The sequence below is a fragment of the Somniosus microcephalus genome, chromosome 21 (assembly GCF_052327205.1).
Source record: "Somniosus microcephalus isolate GS21.2 chromosome 21, FLI_Smic_1.0, whole genome shotgun sequence".
Lineage (NCBI taxonomy): Eukaryota > Metazoa > Chordata > Chondrichthyes > Squaliformes > Somniosidae > Somniosus > Somniosus microcephalus.
The window spans coordinates 17,946,400-17,959,966 of NC_141007.1; the positions used below are offsets into that span (position 1 = coordinate 17,946,400).

Below are 13,567 nucleotides of genomic sequence, written 5' to 3' on the forward strand. Positions count from 1 at the left end.
GGCACTCCTGCCACGTAATGGCTGCCGTGTTTGTCTCTGTAACACTACACTTCAGAAATAATTCATTGTTTAAAGTACTCTAGGAGATGCTTCAACATGATAAGGCGCTATATCAAAGCAACTATTATCCAACATCACAAGGAAGTGATACAATAACATATTTTAGGTACAGATTTCGCAGACAATAGCCTTTTGAAGAGCAGTCACTATTGTTCTGAGAGTAAACACAGCAGCCAATTTGTGCATAGCAAGGTCTCAATAGCAGCAAATGAGATGAATGGCCAATTACAGGAGACTTTGGTTTATCCGGAGGTCGTATGTCCAGAAACCTCGATCTACCGGCAGAAATCAGGAGCCGTTCTGTTAGGTTGTTTTTCTTCTCGTGGCTTTTTTTTCCCCAACAGCCAGGCTTTGGAAAGTCTCTCTGAAGCTGTTGCTAAGCTACAGAGACGCTTCCAAGGTACGGGCCGACTGTTTGACGCTGTTGCTAAGCAACAGTGTTTGTTGTCAGATACGGAGATGAAAATCTCCGTATGCTTCAACATTAACTTTGTATGTCCGGCAGTTTTGATAGATCGGCAACAGCTCGGTCCCGTCGGTGCCAGATATAACAAAGTTTCCTGTAATTTGTTTTTTGTTGCTGATGTCTTAGGGACAAATGATGGCCAGGACACTGGGAGAACTACCTGAACTCCCTCAAATCCTACCATGGGCTCTCTAATGTCCACTTAAACAGGCAGAATGGGCTTGAGTTTTACATCTCAACCGAAAGATGGCATTTTTGACAATGCAGCACTCCCTCAGCACTGTACTGTTATGTATTCAAGTCCCGGAGAGCAGCTGCAACCAACAACGTTCTGACTCCAAGGTGACAGTGAAAGCTGACACTTATAAATCATCTTGGGCTTCTGCAACATATAGCAAGTTGCATCTTCAACCAATATCGGAGCACAGGGAACACTCATTGTCTTTTGATACTGGCTTATGCCACATGCAAACAAAATGGTCAGCAGTAGTTCTGAAAAAAAGTTTACTTAGATCGCTGCCTTGTGTTTCTCTCTAATCTGGACACATTCATCTGTCTGTGGGCCCTTGCTTGTGCACAGGCTGGCTGCTGAATTTGCCTACAAAACACAACCATGCTTCAAAGGTAATTCATTACTTGTGAAGTGCTTTGGGGCAGCCCGAGGATTTGAAAGGTGCTCTTCTTCTTGATGGGCACCGAAAACTGCTCGACAGTAACAGGAAAGTGGTAGAAGTGCAGCCTCAGAGCCGAGATCTGCTCTTCCACAGCCCCCTACCACTGCATCTCGTTACAGGCCTTTGCTCTGACAGCTGTGTAAGGTGGCAGCCTTGGCTCAGTGGGCAGCACCCTCGCCCGAGTCAGAAGGTTGTGGGTTCAAGCCCGACTCCAGAGATTTAAGCACAAAATCCAGGCTGACACTCCAGTGCAGTACTGAGGGAGTGCTGCACTGTCGGAGATGCTGTCCTTTGGACGAGACGATAAATCGAGGCTCCGTCTGCCCTCTCAGGTGGACATAAAAGATCCTGTGGCACTATTTCAAAGAAGAAACACTAGGGCTTATTTCTAGAGGGATTGAATTGAAAAGTAGAGAAGTTATGCTGAACCTGTATCGAAACTTGTTTGGACCACACAGTTCTAGTCACCATATTATAAAAAGGATATAAAGGCACTGGAGAGGGTGCAAAGAAGATTTACAAGGGTGATAGCAGAAATGCGAGGGTATACCTATCAGAAAAGGATGAACAGGCTGGGTCTCTTTCCTCTTGAAAAGAGAAGGCTGAGGGGTGACCTAATAGAGGTCTTTAAAATTTTGAAAGGTTATGATAGAGTGGATAGAGAGAGAGTGTTTCCACTTGTGGGGAAGAGCAAAACTAGAGGCCATCAAAATACAAGATAGTCACCAAGAAATCAAATAGGGAATTTTACCCAGAGGGTGGTGAGAATGTGGAACTCGCTACCACAGGGAATAGTTGAGGCGAATAGTATGGATGCATTTATGGGGAGGCTGGACAAGCATATGAAGGAGAAGGGAATACAGGGTTATGCTGATAGAGTTAGATGAGGAAAGACAGGAGGAGGCTCGTGTGGAGCATAAACACCGGCATGGACTAGTTGGGCTGAATGGCCTGTTTCTGTGCCGCATATTCTATGTAAGAGTGGGGGAGTTCTCCCCGGTGTCCCTGGCCCAATATTGATCCCACAACCGACATCACTAAATACAGAAAATGCTGGAAATACTCGGCAGGTCAGGCAGCATCTGTGGAGAGAGAAACAGAGTTAACGTCTCAGGTCGATGACCCTTCGTCAGAACTTCGTCAGTTCTGACGAAGGGTCATCGACCTGAGACGTTGGGCTGGATTTTCGTTCAGAAGTCGGGTTGAAGGTGGGACTACAACTTTCAGGGTTGTAGTCCCGCCTCCAACGAGATGCAGCCAATCCACGCGATTTTCACTTGATTGACCTTGTTGAGCCCGCCCAGCGGGCTCAGCAGGCCAATTAAGGGCCACCTGGCAACAGGTGACGTCACAGACTGAAATTTCATCTGTCAAGACATTTTGACAGATTAAATATTAGCGTTTCACAGCTGTTTGAAGCTGTCAAACACTGACAGTCTTACTTCTAACATGAGTCCTTCTCCAAAGACTCAGTTAGAAATCTCACTGGCACAGAAAGCTGCAGGCTGTCACTTTTGACAGATCGCAGCCATTCTGCTTTCTGTGCCAGTGAGATGAGGGACTCCCCGAACCTAAAGGAAGGAAGGCTGAAAAGGTAAGAAAATGTATGTAAAACTTATTTAACCACTTTAGACACACCAAACATACTTACCTTTGCACTCATGCACACATCACTCACCTGAACACCGGACATCTCGACCCCTCCAAGCCCTTCAACCCGATGGTCCGACTCCTCCAACTTGGCGTGGTTTGGCGCCGTCGGGAATCCCACAGTTCAAGCTTCAAAATAGGGATTAGGCTAAAAACTGCCTGTTAACTACCTGTTAACAGGCAGTTAATTGGCACTAATCCCTTCCCGCCTCGGGGAGGCGGGTCCCAGTGCGGGGCGGGTACCCGCCTCCTTTGAAATTGGCTTGGGGGCGGGATGGTGTCGGGGACCCCCTATTTTGGGAATTTAACCCCTCCGCACACCTCCAATTCCTGACTCCACGGCACAATGAAAATCGAGCCGGTTAACTCTGTTTCTCTCTCCACAGATGCTGCCTGACCTGCTGAGTATTTCCAGCATTTTCTGTATTTGGTGATGTCGGTTGAGGGATCAATATTGGGCCAGGGACACCGGGGAGAACTCCCCCGCTCTTACATAGAATATGCGGCACAGAAACAGGCCATTCGGCCCAACCAGTCCATGCCGGCGTTTATGCTCAACTCGCGCCTCCTCCTCTCTTTCCTCATCTAAATCTATCAGCATAACCCTCTGTTCCCTTCTCCCTCATATTTCAGATTTCCAGCATCCGCAGTATTTTGCATCACTAAAAACAGATGATCTGGGGTCATGATCACATTGCTAACTTGTGTGGGGATCTTGCTGCGTTTCCCACATGGCAACAGCGAGCACACTTCAGCAAAGTCCTGCAGGGAGCTGGTGGAGTGGTGTCTGGAGTTGGATATAAGGCTAAAGGGATCAAGGGATATGGGGAGAAGGCAGGGACAGGGCACTGAGTTTGGATGATCAGCCATGATCTCATTGAATGGCGGAGCAGGCTCGAGGGGCCAAATGGCCTACTCCTGCTCCTATCTTCTATGTTAAATGCGAGTGCTTGTAGCCGTGACAGTATAATGTTCCCGGGCCAGCAGCTGGTGCATTACTAAACAGCAGACCCCCCACCCAGTCTCCCTCCTTACCCCAGAATGATGATGATTGAGCCGCTCACCTGTCCCGCTGCAGCGGCCAGTCGCCCTCTCTCCACCTCGGGGCGGGCGGCGTTGCTCCGTCGCTAACCGTCCCCTTGACAACAGTAGCAGCACTACTTCCGGGGCACCCGTCGACTGCCCCCTAAAAAAAAAACACACAGCGCGCATGCGCCCGCCGCCGGGTGGCTGAGGTGAAAAATTATAAAGAAATAACAACAGAAAATGCTGGAAAAACTCAGCAAGTCAGGCAACATCCGTGGAGAGAAATTTGAGTTGACGTTTCGGGTTTGACCCTTCTTCAAAACTGGAGAGAAAAGGAACTAGATCGAAGGCAGGGCTGCGATCGGACAAAAGAATAAAAGAACCAAAAGAAGTAAAAGAGATTAGAAGCTAGACGAGATGGTAATAGGCTGTGATTAGGTGTAAAGTGTACTGGCAGGGCAAAAGATAGCTGCCAGGTGTGAGAGAGAAACAAAAGGAAAGGGGGGGGGGAAAGGAAAGGAGTGGAAAAATATAAGTGAAAATGAAATGGGGGCCGAGGTTATGATCTGAAATTGTTGAACTCGATATTGAGACCGGAAGGCTGCAGAGTGCCTAATCGGAAGATGAGGTGCTGTTCCTCGAGTTTACGTTGAGCTTCCGTGGAACAGTACAAGAGGCCAAGGACGGTGAGGTGGCGGCCAAAAATTAATCAAGAGGCCGGCCGGCTCCTTACTCCTCCTCCTCCATCCGCGCCTCCCCGGGTACCAGTCTAATTCGACTCGGCTGGCAGCTGGCAAACGCCTCAGCTTGAAGCCTGGTGAGTTACTGCCAAGAGTCTGGGAGGCTCAGCCTGTTACCATGGAGACGCCGTCACGGCAGCTCCTGAAAGTTTGTCTCTTTACCTGTCCTATTACTATCTCGTCTCACCTTGAATATCTCTTAATCTCTCTTCTTTCATCACCTCCCCCCATTTCCCAGCCCCCAAACTGTCTTTTAATCTTATCATTTCTTGCCTTTTTTTTCTCAGTCCTGACGAAGGGTTTTGACCCGAAACGTTGACTCTGTTTCTCTCTCCACTGCCTGGCCTGCTGAGTTTTTTCAGCGTTTTCTGTTGTTATTTCTGAAAGAAAGACTTGCATTTATACAGCGCCTTTCACCACCACCGGACATCTCAAAGCGCTTCACAGCCGATGGAGTACTTTTTTTTTGGAGTGGGGTCTCTGTTGTAATGTGGGAAAGGCTGCAACCAATTTGTGCACAGCAAGCTCCCGCAAACAGCAATGTGATGATGATCAGATAATCTGTTTTTTTGTTATGTTGGTTGAGGGATAAATATTGGCCAGGGCACCAAGGTTAACTCCCCTGCTCTTCTTTGAAATAGTGGCCCTGGGATCTTTTGCGTCCTCCTGAGAGGGCAGACAGGGGTCCTCATCTGAAAAACGGCGCCTCTGACAGTGCAGCACTCACTCAGCACCGCACTGGGAGTATCAGCCTAGGTTTTTGTGCTCAAATGCCTGGAGTGGAACTTGAACCTTCTGACTCAGGCAAGAGTGCTACCCACTAGCTGCTGCCTCTCAGACAGCCGGTGTTTCGCCCGCAGAATTTCATGCTAAAGGCCAAACAATGTCAATCAATAGAGAGCGACGATGTTATCGCCGTGACGTGAACTCGGTTCAAAATCCTGAACAAGATTGGTGGCTGCACACTTCCCATGGATGCACCGCAGCAGAGCGTGTTGATCTGCGCGGGGGGGAATGCTCTGCCACTAAGCATTGTGGGGGCTCTGGTTCCCCAAGCACTCCGCTCCCAGCAAGACCCACCACCGTTTGGCTAAGGAAGACTTGCAGCAGTCTGGCCGGGAGACGCTGCCCCTGTGTGTAACTGAGCTGCCACAGAGCAGGTCTGATCCCCAATTTCCAGCATTTTCTGTTTTTATTTCTGATCCCCAGTCTGAGTTGTCTGATCCCAGACACAGTGAGTCTGGTGGGGAGGGGGAATTTATGTAGTGCCCTTCAACACTGTGATTATTTGTTGCAAATAGACGCAGCGTGTTTTATAGAATCATAGAATTTTACAGCACAGAAGGATGCCATTTAGCCCCTCAAAAAGAGTAATCCACTTAGTCCCATTCCCCAATGGAGAAACTGTTTCGACTGGCAGGTGGATCAGTGACCAGAGGAGACAGATTTAAAGAAAGAAAGACAAAAGCAAAATACTGCGGTTACTGGAAATCTGAGATTAAAAACAGAAAATGCTGGAAATTGGGGATCAGACCTGCTCTGTGGCCGCTCAGTTACACAGGTCAGGCAGCATCTGTGGAGAGAGAAACAGAGTTAATGATTCAAGTCGATGACCTGACGAAAGGTCATGTTTTCTGCATTTTCTGTTTTTATTAAAGGAAGAAAGAGTTTGCATTTCACGACCGCCGGACATCTTAAAACACAGTACAGCCAATTAAGTACTTTTGAAGTGTGATCACTGTTGTACTATAGGATAATTTGCAAAAGAACCAAAGGGGAGATAAGGAGAATATTTTTACGCAGCGCGTTGTTGTGATCTGGAATGCACTGCCTGAAAGGGTGGTGGAAGCAGATTCAGTAATAACTTTCAAAAGGGAATTGGATAAATACTTGAAAAGGAAACATTTGCAGGGCTGTGGGGAAAGAGCCGGGAGAGTGGAACTAATTGGATAGCTCTTTCAAACAGCTGACACAGGCATGATGGGCCGAATGGCCTCCTGTGCTGTATGATTCAATGAATACCCTTTCTGCATTGTGCCAATCTTGCATGTGCCTACTCCTTGATTTTGACCAGCAACTAGGGAAAGAGATGAATGTATGTGGTTTCATTTGAGTATCCCTCAGTTGTACTCACTAATGTAAGTATAGTGTAAACTGATAATGTGACCAGGTGGCTCAGTGGGTAGCACACTCGCCTCTGCGTCAGAAGGTTGTGGGTTCAAGTCCCACTCCAGAGACTTGTAGCACATAAATCTAGGCTGACACTCCCACTGCAGTGCTGAGGGAGTGCTGTACTGTCAGAGGTGCTGTCTTTCAGATGAGACGTTAAACCGAGGCCCTGTCTGCTCTCTCAAGTGGATGTAAAAGATCCTATGGCACTATTTCGAAGAAGAGCCGGGGAGTTATCTCTGGTGTCCTGGCCAATATTTATCCCTCAATCAACATCACTAAAAATACAGATTATCTGGTCATTATCACATTGCTGTTTGTGGGATCTTGCTGTGTGCAAATTGGCTGCTGTTTCCCACATTACAACAGTGACTACACTTCAAAAAGTACTTAATTGGCTGTAAAGCGCTTTGAGATGTCCAGTGGTCGTGAAAGGCGCTATATAAATGTAAGTCTTTTTTGTGAAAACTAATAAAGGGAAAGATTTTCACGTATCTGTCACCTTATCACATCTCTCGAGAAAGTTTCAAATCAATGAATGTTGTGAATGGCAGTAACTTGTGTAGGAAAACATGGCGATTGTTTTGCACACAGCAAGATCCCACATACAGAAAGTGAATGTAAAAGGTTGCATGGCGCTATCCAAAGAACGAAGAGTAGGGAATTCACCATGCCAACATTCGCCCCTCAACCAAAACAACAATTATTCAGTCATTCATTTACTTGTGGTTTTTGGACTTGCCTTGTGTGAATCGGTTGCTGTGTTTGCCTACAGTGACTGGGGGTAATTTTAACTTTGGGCGATAGAGTTAAATGGGCCATATTGAATTAGTCACCCATTATACACCACACCCGATTTTCCTTTTCATTGAAGTCACTAGAAGGGTCAATTGGGCGGGGTGTATAATTGGCGGCCCTTTCGATAGCACCCATTTTACACGATCGCCCAAAGTTAAAATTACCCCCAATGTGCTTTAACTGTATTAGATTGACTGTGAAATGTATTGGGAGGACATGATAAGGCACCTTGTAAATACAAGGGCCCGAATTTTGCAGTCAGTGGTGAAGAAATGGCACTCGCCATTCACCTCGTTGACAGCTGCCCAGAAACCTTTCGTGGGCTTTGGAGCAGAGACTTGCTCTAATCCGGTATCTGATCCAGCGCGGCGCCCTCTACAGGGCAGGGCAAGAAACAGGGAGGCTCCTCAACCAATCAAATTGAAGAATCCTCACTGAGACACGCAGAGTCTAAACCAGGAACTATAAAGTAGATTTAAATCATGTACAGAAAGCAAAATAAAGGTTGGGAAAGACAGGTGGGATTAAGCAAGAGAGATAAAAGAGACAGACAGAAAAAGTAAAAAAAAATTATTTTATGTTTTTAAAAATCTCCAACACTAATTAACTTCTGAAAGAATGATACTCCACACTTGTAAAATTAAACATTTTCAGGGCCAGAGAGATTGTTTAGCAGTAATGATCACTTATCTCGCCATTAAAAAATCACTTACTCCTGAATACACCAGCCCTGATTTTTTTCTGGCATCTTTAGTGGGGAACTAGTGGGCAAATACCCCAAGTTCACGCCATTGCATTTATTTCGGTGCCAAGTCTTCTGGCGAGGACTGTTACAGCGCACCCCGTGGAGGAGCGGGGTATCTCTGACAGTAACTTTCGGATTTCCGCATTTAACTGCACATGTGCGGACACCAAAAGCTGCTGTCTGATTTACTCCATAATAATGGTGAGCGCTGTTAGCCTCACCCTGATTATTAACGCAAAATCCAGGCCAGGTTTTTTCTTCAATGTTAGCACTGTATAATCACTAACAGTTTGCATCGATTTTTATCTGATTTCACCAGTATGGCCGTCTACCCTGTATTAATATCTGCACTCTCAGCAAATAACGTTACCAGGAATGAGAATTCAGCAATCTTTTAACGTAATGAGAATATTAGTTCTAAGATATAAAGTACAGGAGCACAGGTTGTACAAATTGACCACACCGCTCCGCAGTTACCGATAGTTATAAAGAGCACTCCAATCGTTATTTATGCCAAGAGAGATCCTGGAGATGGTGACAGCGCTCAACTGCACAACTCACTCCAATCAGCTTTGCCCTCCATCCCACCATAAAACCTCTCGTTAGCAGGCACAATAACACCAGTCACCACAGAACTTTTTAAGAAAGAATGAACTTGCATTTCCAAAGCGCCTTTCACAACCTCAGGACGTCCCAAAGTGCTTCGTAACCTATGAAGTACTTGAATATAGTCATTGTTGTAATGTAGGAAACACGGCAGCCAATTTGCACACGGCAAGGTCCCACAAACAGCAATGTGATAATGACCAGATCATCTGTTTTTGTAGTGTTGGTTGAGGGATGAATGTTGACCAAGCCCTCCAATGCAACAACAGTAACTTGCATTTATCTAGCACCTTTAACGTCGTAAAACGCCCATATACCATCATAGCATCAAAGCGCATAAAGTACTTGGAATCTCTGAAATGTCTCTTTATTTCCGATGTCACAGCAGTTTCCTTGTAACGTCATAAAGCAGTTTCAGTGTCCCCACCCTTCCCTTTCCACAGTCTGTAACGCTATATTTTGGACGAGGGTACATTGATTACTGACTCACATGAGTGCATTTTTATACATGGCATACAATATTTACAAACAGCCATATAAAGTACTGTTTATATTCCTTTCTAACAACTTCCTAACTCCAAGTGCTCTCAGATCACCCCGGCTTTGGAGAAAATGAATGTCCATTTCTTTTTTTTGGTTTTGCTTATTTATGTAAAGGAGATTTTGAGGTGACCTAATATTTTTTTTAATTTTGAGGGGCAGTTGATAAATTCGATGCAAACAAACTGTTCGTACTGGCAAAGGGCTCAAAATCTAATGGGCATAACTTAAAAATTTGGAGTAATTCGGGAATCCAAGCAGATTTCACTCAAAGGTGATGGGCGTATGGAATAAGTTACCAGGGAAGCCACTTAAATACATCACATAACTGGGTTCAAATGGACAACTAGGTGTGTTTGAAGAGGTAGAGGTGGTTGAGGGGATGTTGTGACTAAACAGGAAGGTTGGGCTGAGACCAACTAAAGAGAGGAGATGGTTTGTTGGGATGAATGGCTTTTTATTTGTTACCAAAGGCCAAGAAATTCTGCTGACCTTAAGAGGGGCAGAAGTGCGGCAGAGTGGGATGTCCATCTGCAGCTGATACCTCACCAGGACTCCATCTCAAATCTTATGAATGGGATCGGATTGTTTAAATGTTCAGGGTGGACAATCCACTAATTGAGGGGCAATAGAGGCACCTGCTGCACTGTGCAACCTGAATCTCGAAACAGCACCCAGGAGTCCGTATCATTCTGAAGATGCTGGCAAGAACATTATTGTTTTTTAATTCCCTGCAGGGAACATTTAACTAGTCATTAGAAGATCATCGATCCCTTTGAAAACCCTTGAAAAATTTAATCTTCAGGCCTTTTGTAGTCCCATCATGGAACCCACGCCTACTCCTGACTGGAAGAGAGGCACAGCAAGTGGGGATCCTGGGAACGGCCCCTGAAATGCCCAGAAAATGCTTCTGGAATGTAAGCGAGACCTGCAGAAGATGTGTCTGCACCCCCCCGCCCCCTGTTGGAATTTGCTGGGTAAGTTAGTTGGGGTGGAACCCAGTGGTGCTGGTTCCTGCCTCAAATTCTGTTCCCAATCTCCCGCCACGACAACTACACCCGAGTTCTATCCCCATGTGACTGGACTTTCAGTGTCGCACCAGCCTGCTGTCGGTCATCTCACAGCCATGCTCCAGAATGGGCAGAAGCTTGGTAGCATCGTCAAATTGCACCCTTGCAGCCGGAGAGTGGTTTTTGGCACAGTGCCACCCAGAAATAAGGACCTGAAAAAATATGGAGCAGGCCAGACTGGATGGATGCCTATCTGTTGCCTGAGGCAGTCACATGTTATATATTAAAAGACAATCACTCCACGTGGATACTTTGCAAGTCCCATTCTAGTGATCGAACACAAAACACGTATTTGAATGTAAATTTCCTGAATGTGCATTTTTGCCACAGATCCTCACAGAAAAGAAAGACTTATGGCGCCTTTCATGACCTAAGGACATCCCAAAGCTCCTTACAGCCAATTAAATGCTTTTTGAAGTGTAGTCACTGTTGTACTGCAGGAAACGTAGCAGCCAATTTGTGCACCGCACGCTCCCACAAACAACCGAAATAAACGATTGTATCATTTGTTTTTTAGTGATGTTGATTGAGAGATAAATATTGGCCAGGGCACCGGGGAGAACTCCCCTGCTCTTCTTCGAAATAGGGCCATGGGATCTTTTACATCCACCTGAGAGGGAAGACGGGTTTCGGTTTAACGCCTCACCCACAAACCAGAAGTGCACATCAGGAATTGGCGAGCGGGCAGAAAATCGTGGGGTGCCGTCTGTAACTTCCTGCTGTGCATTCCCAGCGGGCGAGGACCTGCTGCGTTAGCGGGCAATAATAAAATTCAGCCGTTCAGTGTGATAGATTCAATTATTTAGATTGTACTGAGGCAAAAAAACATCCAGTATAGTGTTTTGCAGCTTTATTCTTAAGCAAAGCTGCTTTTATTTTTGATTCAAACACATGGTAACTTACACAGGCATTTGCATAATTATTCAAATGAGATCAGCTTTAAGTCAATAATATCTCACTCAGCCCCTCGCTGACATTACAGCAGTATTTGCACAATAATATGGTGGGGAACAAGGCTGTCTGGCTGACTCCAGAGCAAGGTCACAAGCCCCTTTTTATGAGAGACTCCATAAGAACCTAAGAAATAGAAGCAGAAGTAGACCATTCGGCCCCTCGAGCCTGCTCCGCCATTCAATGAGATCATGGCTGATCTTCTACCTTATCTCCACCTTCCCGCCTGATCCCCATATCCCTTGATTCCTCTAATTATCCAAAAGTCTATTGATTTCTGTCCTGAACATATTCAAAGACTGAGCCTCCACAGCCCTCTGGGGTAGAGAATTCCACAGGTTCACCACCCTCTGAGTGAACAAATTTCTCCTCATTTCAGTCCTAAATGGCCGACCTCTTATTCTGAGACTGTGACCCCTGGTTCTAGACTCCCCAGCCAGGGGAAACATCCTCCCTGCATCTACCCTGTCAAGCCCTGTAAGAATTATATATGTTTCAATGAGATCACCACTCATTCTTCTAAATTCTAGAGAATATAGGCCTAGTCTACTCAATCTCTCCTCATAGGACAATCCTTCACAATCTCTAAATAAATGAAAAGACAAATTTTTCTCGGCACTAACACAGAAAGAACACACTTTGCATTGAGGGACTGAAGTAAATGGTACAGTGAAGAGTTTGGTCACATCCTTACCACTGTAGTCATGCACCTTTTTAAACTCCGGTTGAAGTAATCTATCAGCACCTGGGTTTTCAGCAGTGAAGAAATGGTCACAGCAATATGCTGGGATGAGGGGCAGCCAGAAAGACAACATGGATGTTTGTGTGCAGTGAGCAATGATAGATTTTAAACATGAAATCAGCAGGCAAGTTAAAATCCCCAGTGCAGAAGGATGGCGCTGGACGGTTATACTTACACAGCATACATAGAATTGTATAGCAATTACAACAGAAACAAGCTATTCAGCCCACCCAGTCTGTGTTGGTGTTTATCCTCCCCATGAGCAGTATTCCGAACCCCATGTGCCTGCCCTGTTCCCATATCTCTTTATCCCCTTTTCCTTTAACCACCTATTCAACCTACTCTTTAAATGTTGACATGGTCTCTGCTTTAGTCACTGACTCCTCAGCCTCACAACCCTTTGTGTAAAAAGATTTTCTCCTGCTCTCTGCCCTAAATCTCTTGCATTTAATCTTTAATTATGTCTCCTTGTTCTAGAACCCCCACCCCTCTCAACCACTGGAAACCAGGGTTACCAACTCTGGTTGGACATATTCCTGGAGATTTCATCACATGACCTCCCATCCCCCGCCATTGGTCCATCCTCACAGCGTACCCCATTGGTCCATCCTCACAGCGTACCCCATTGGTCCATCCTCACAGCGCACCCCATTGGTCCATCCTCACAGCGCACCACCTTCCTACACCAATTGGAAAGCGAACAGATTCGTCATCGCCCGATTGGATGATTCTTGACCATCAGTCAAACCGTCTTTCTTCCCCCATTTCCAATATTTTTAGAACTGATAAACAAAAGTGTTCAACATTTTAAAAAAAAGAACGCTATTATTTAAAGCCCCTGTGATTTTTCTCCCTAGTTACTCGCAGCAGAGTCCGGGGGATTAATCTTCAATTCCTGGAGACTCCAGGTCAATCCTGGAGGATTGGCAACCCTACTAGAAACAGAGATCTGTCCTGTCTCTTTATAATTTTAAAACACCTCTATCAAATCCTATACCTGTAGTACCTTTTCTCTCTTGAATTATTAATGTTGCTATTCCTATGAACAAGTTTACAAATGATCGTCAGTGTAAAGGGGATGTGTTGTGAGGAAAGATTAGCGAAGGTTAAACACTAGTCTAGTGAGCAGCTGGCTAAGGAGGGTCCCCATCGAAGAACATAACATATTAACTGGGGTAGATAAAGGAAAGCCAGAATATTGCTTCAAGCTAAGTCAGGCCAGTTTAAATTAGTGAAAAGTAAATTCAAAATAGATATCAGAAATAATCGGCAGGAGTTTTCTCGGGGTTTCTCCCCCTCCGCTGTAACTTTGGTAACCCCATTTATGCGC

At 45.6% G+C, this 13,567-nt stretch overlaps 1 protein-coding gene and 1 long non-coding RNA gene across 10 annotated transcripts in view; one reads left to right on the forward strand and one right to left on the reverse strand.

Moving 5' to 3' along the window:
• The window catches only part of fbf1 (Fas binding factor 1), a 134,773-nt gene extending 130,761 nt beyond the window's left edge, over window positions 1–4,012 (reverse strand). For 4 of the 9 annotated variants that reach the window (XM_085963298.1, XM_085963296.1, XM_085963301.1 and 1 more), the window contains exon 1: window positions 3,915–4,012. The gene's annotated coding sequence lies outside the window, so the exon portion shown is untranslated. Of the gene's footprint in view, window positions 1–3,885 lie in introns of all 9 variants that reach the window. The other 5 variants (XM_085963299.1, XM_085963297.1, XM_085963295.1 and 2 more) reach the window with 2 other exon arrangements.
• Window positions 4,013–4,054: 42 nt separating this feature from the next.
• LOC147102630 (uncharacterized) lies at window positions 4,055–11,333 on the forward strand. The gene is made up of 2 exons (XR_015073041.1): window positions 4,055–4,693; window positions 11,062–11,333. It is a non-coding gene; the product is annotated as an uncharacterized LOC147102630 (long non-coding RNA).
• Window positions 11,334–13,567: the final 2,234 nt, after the last annotated feature.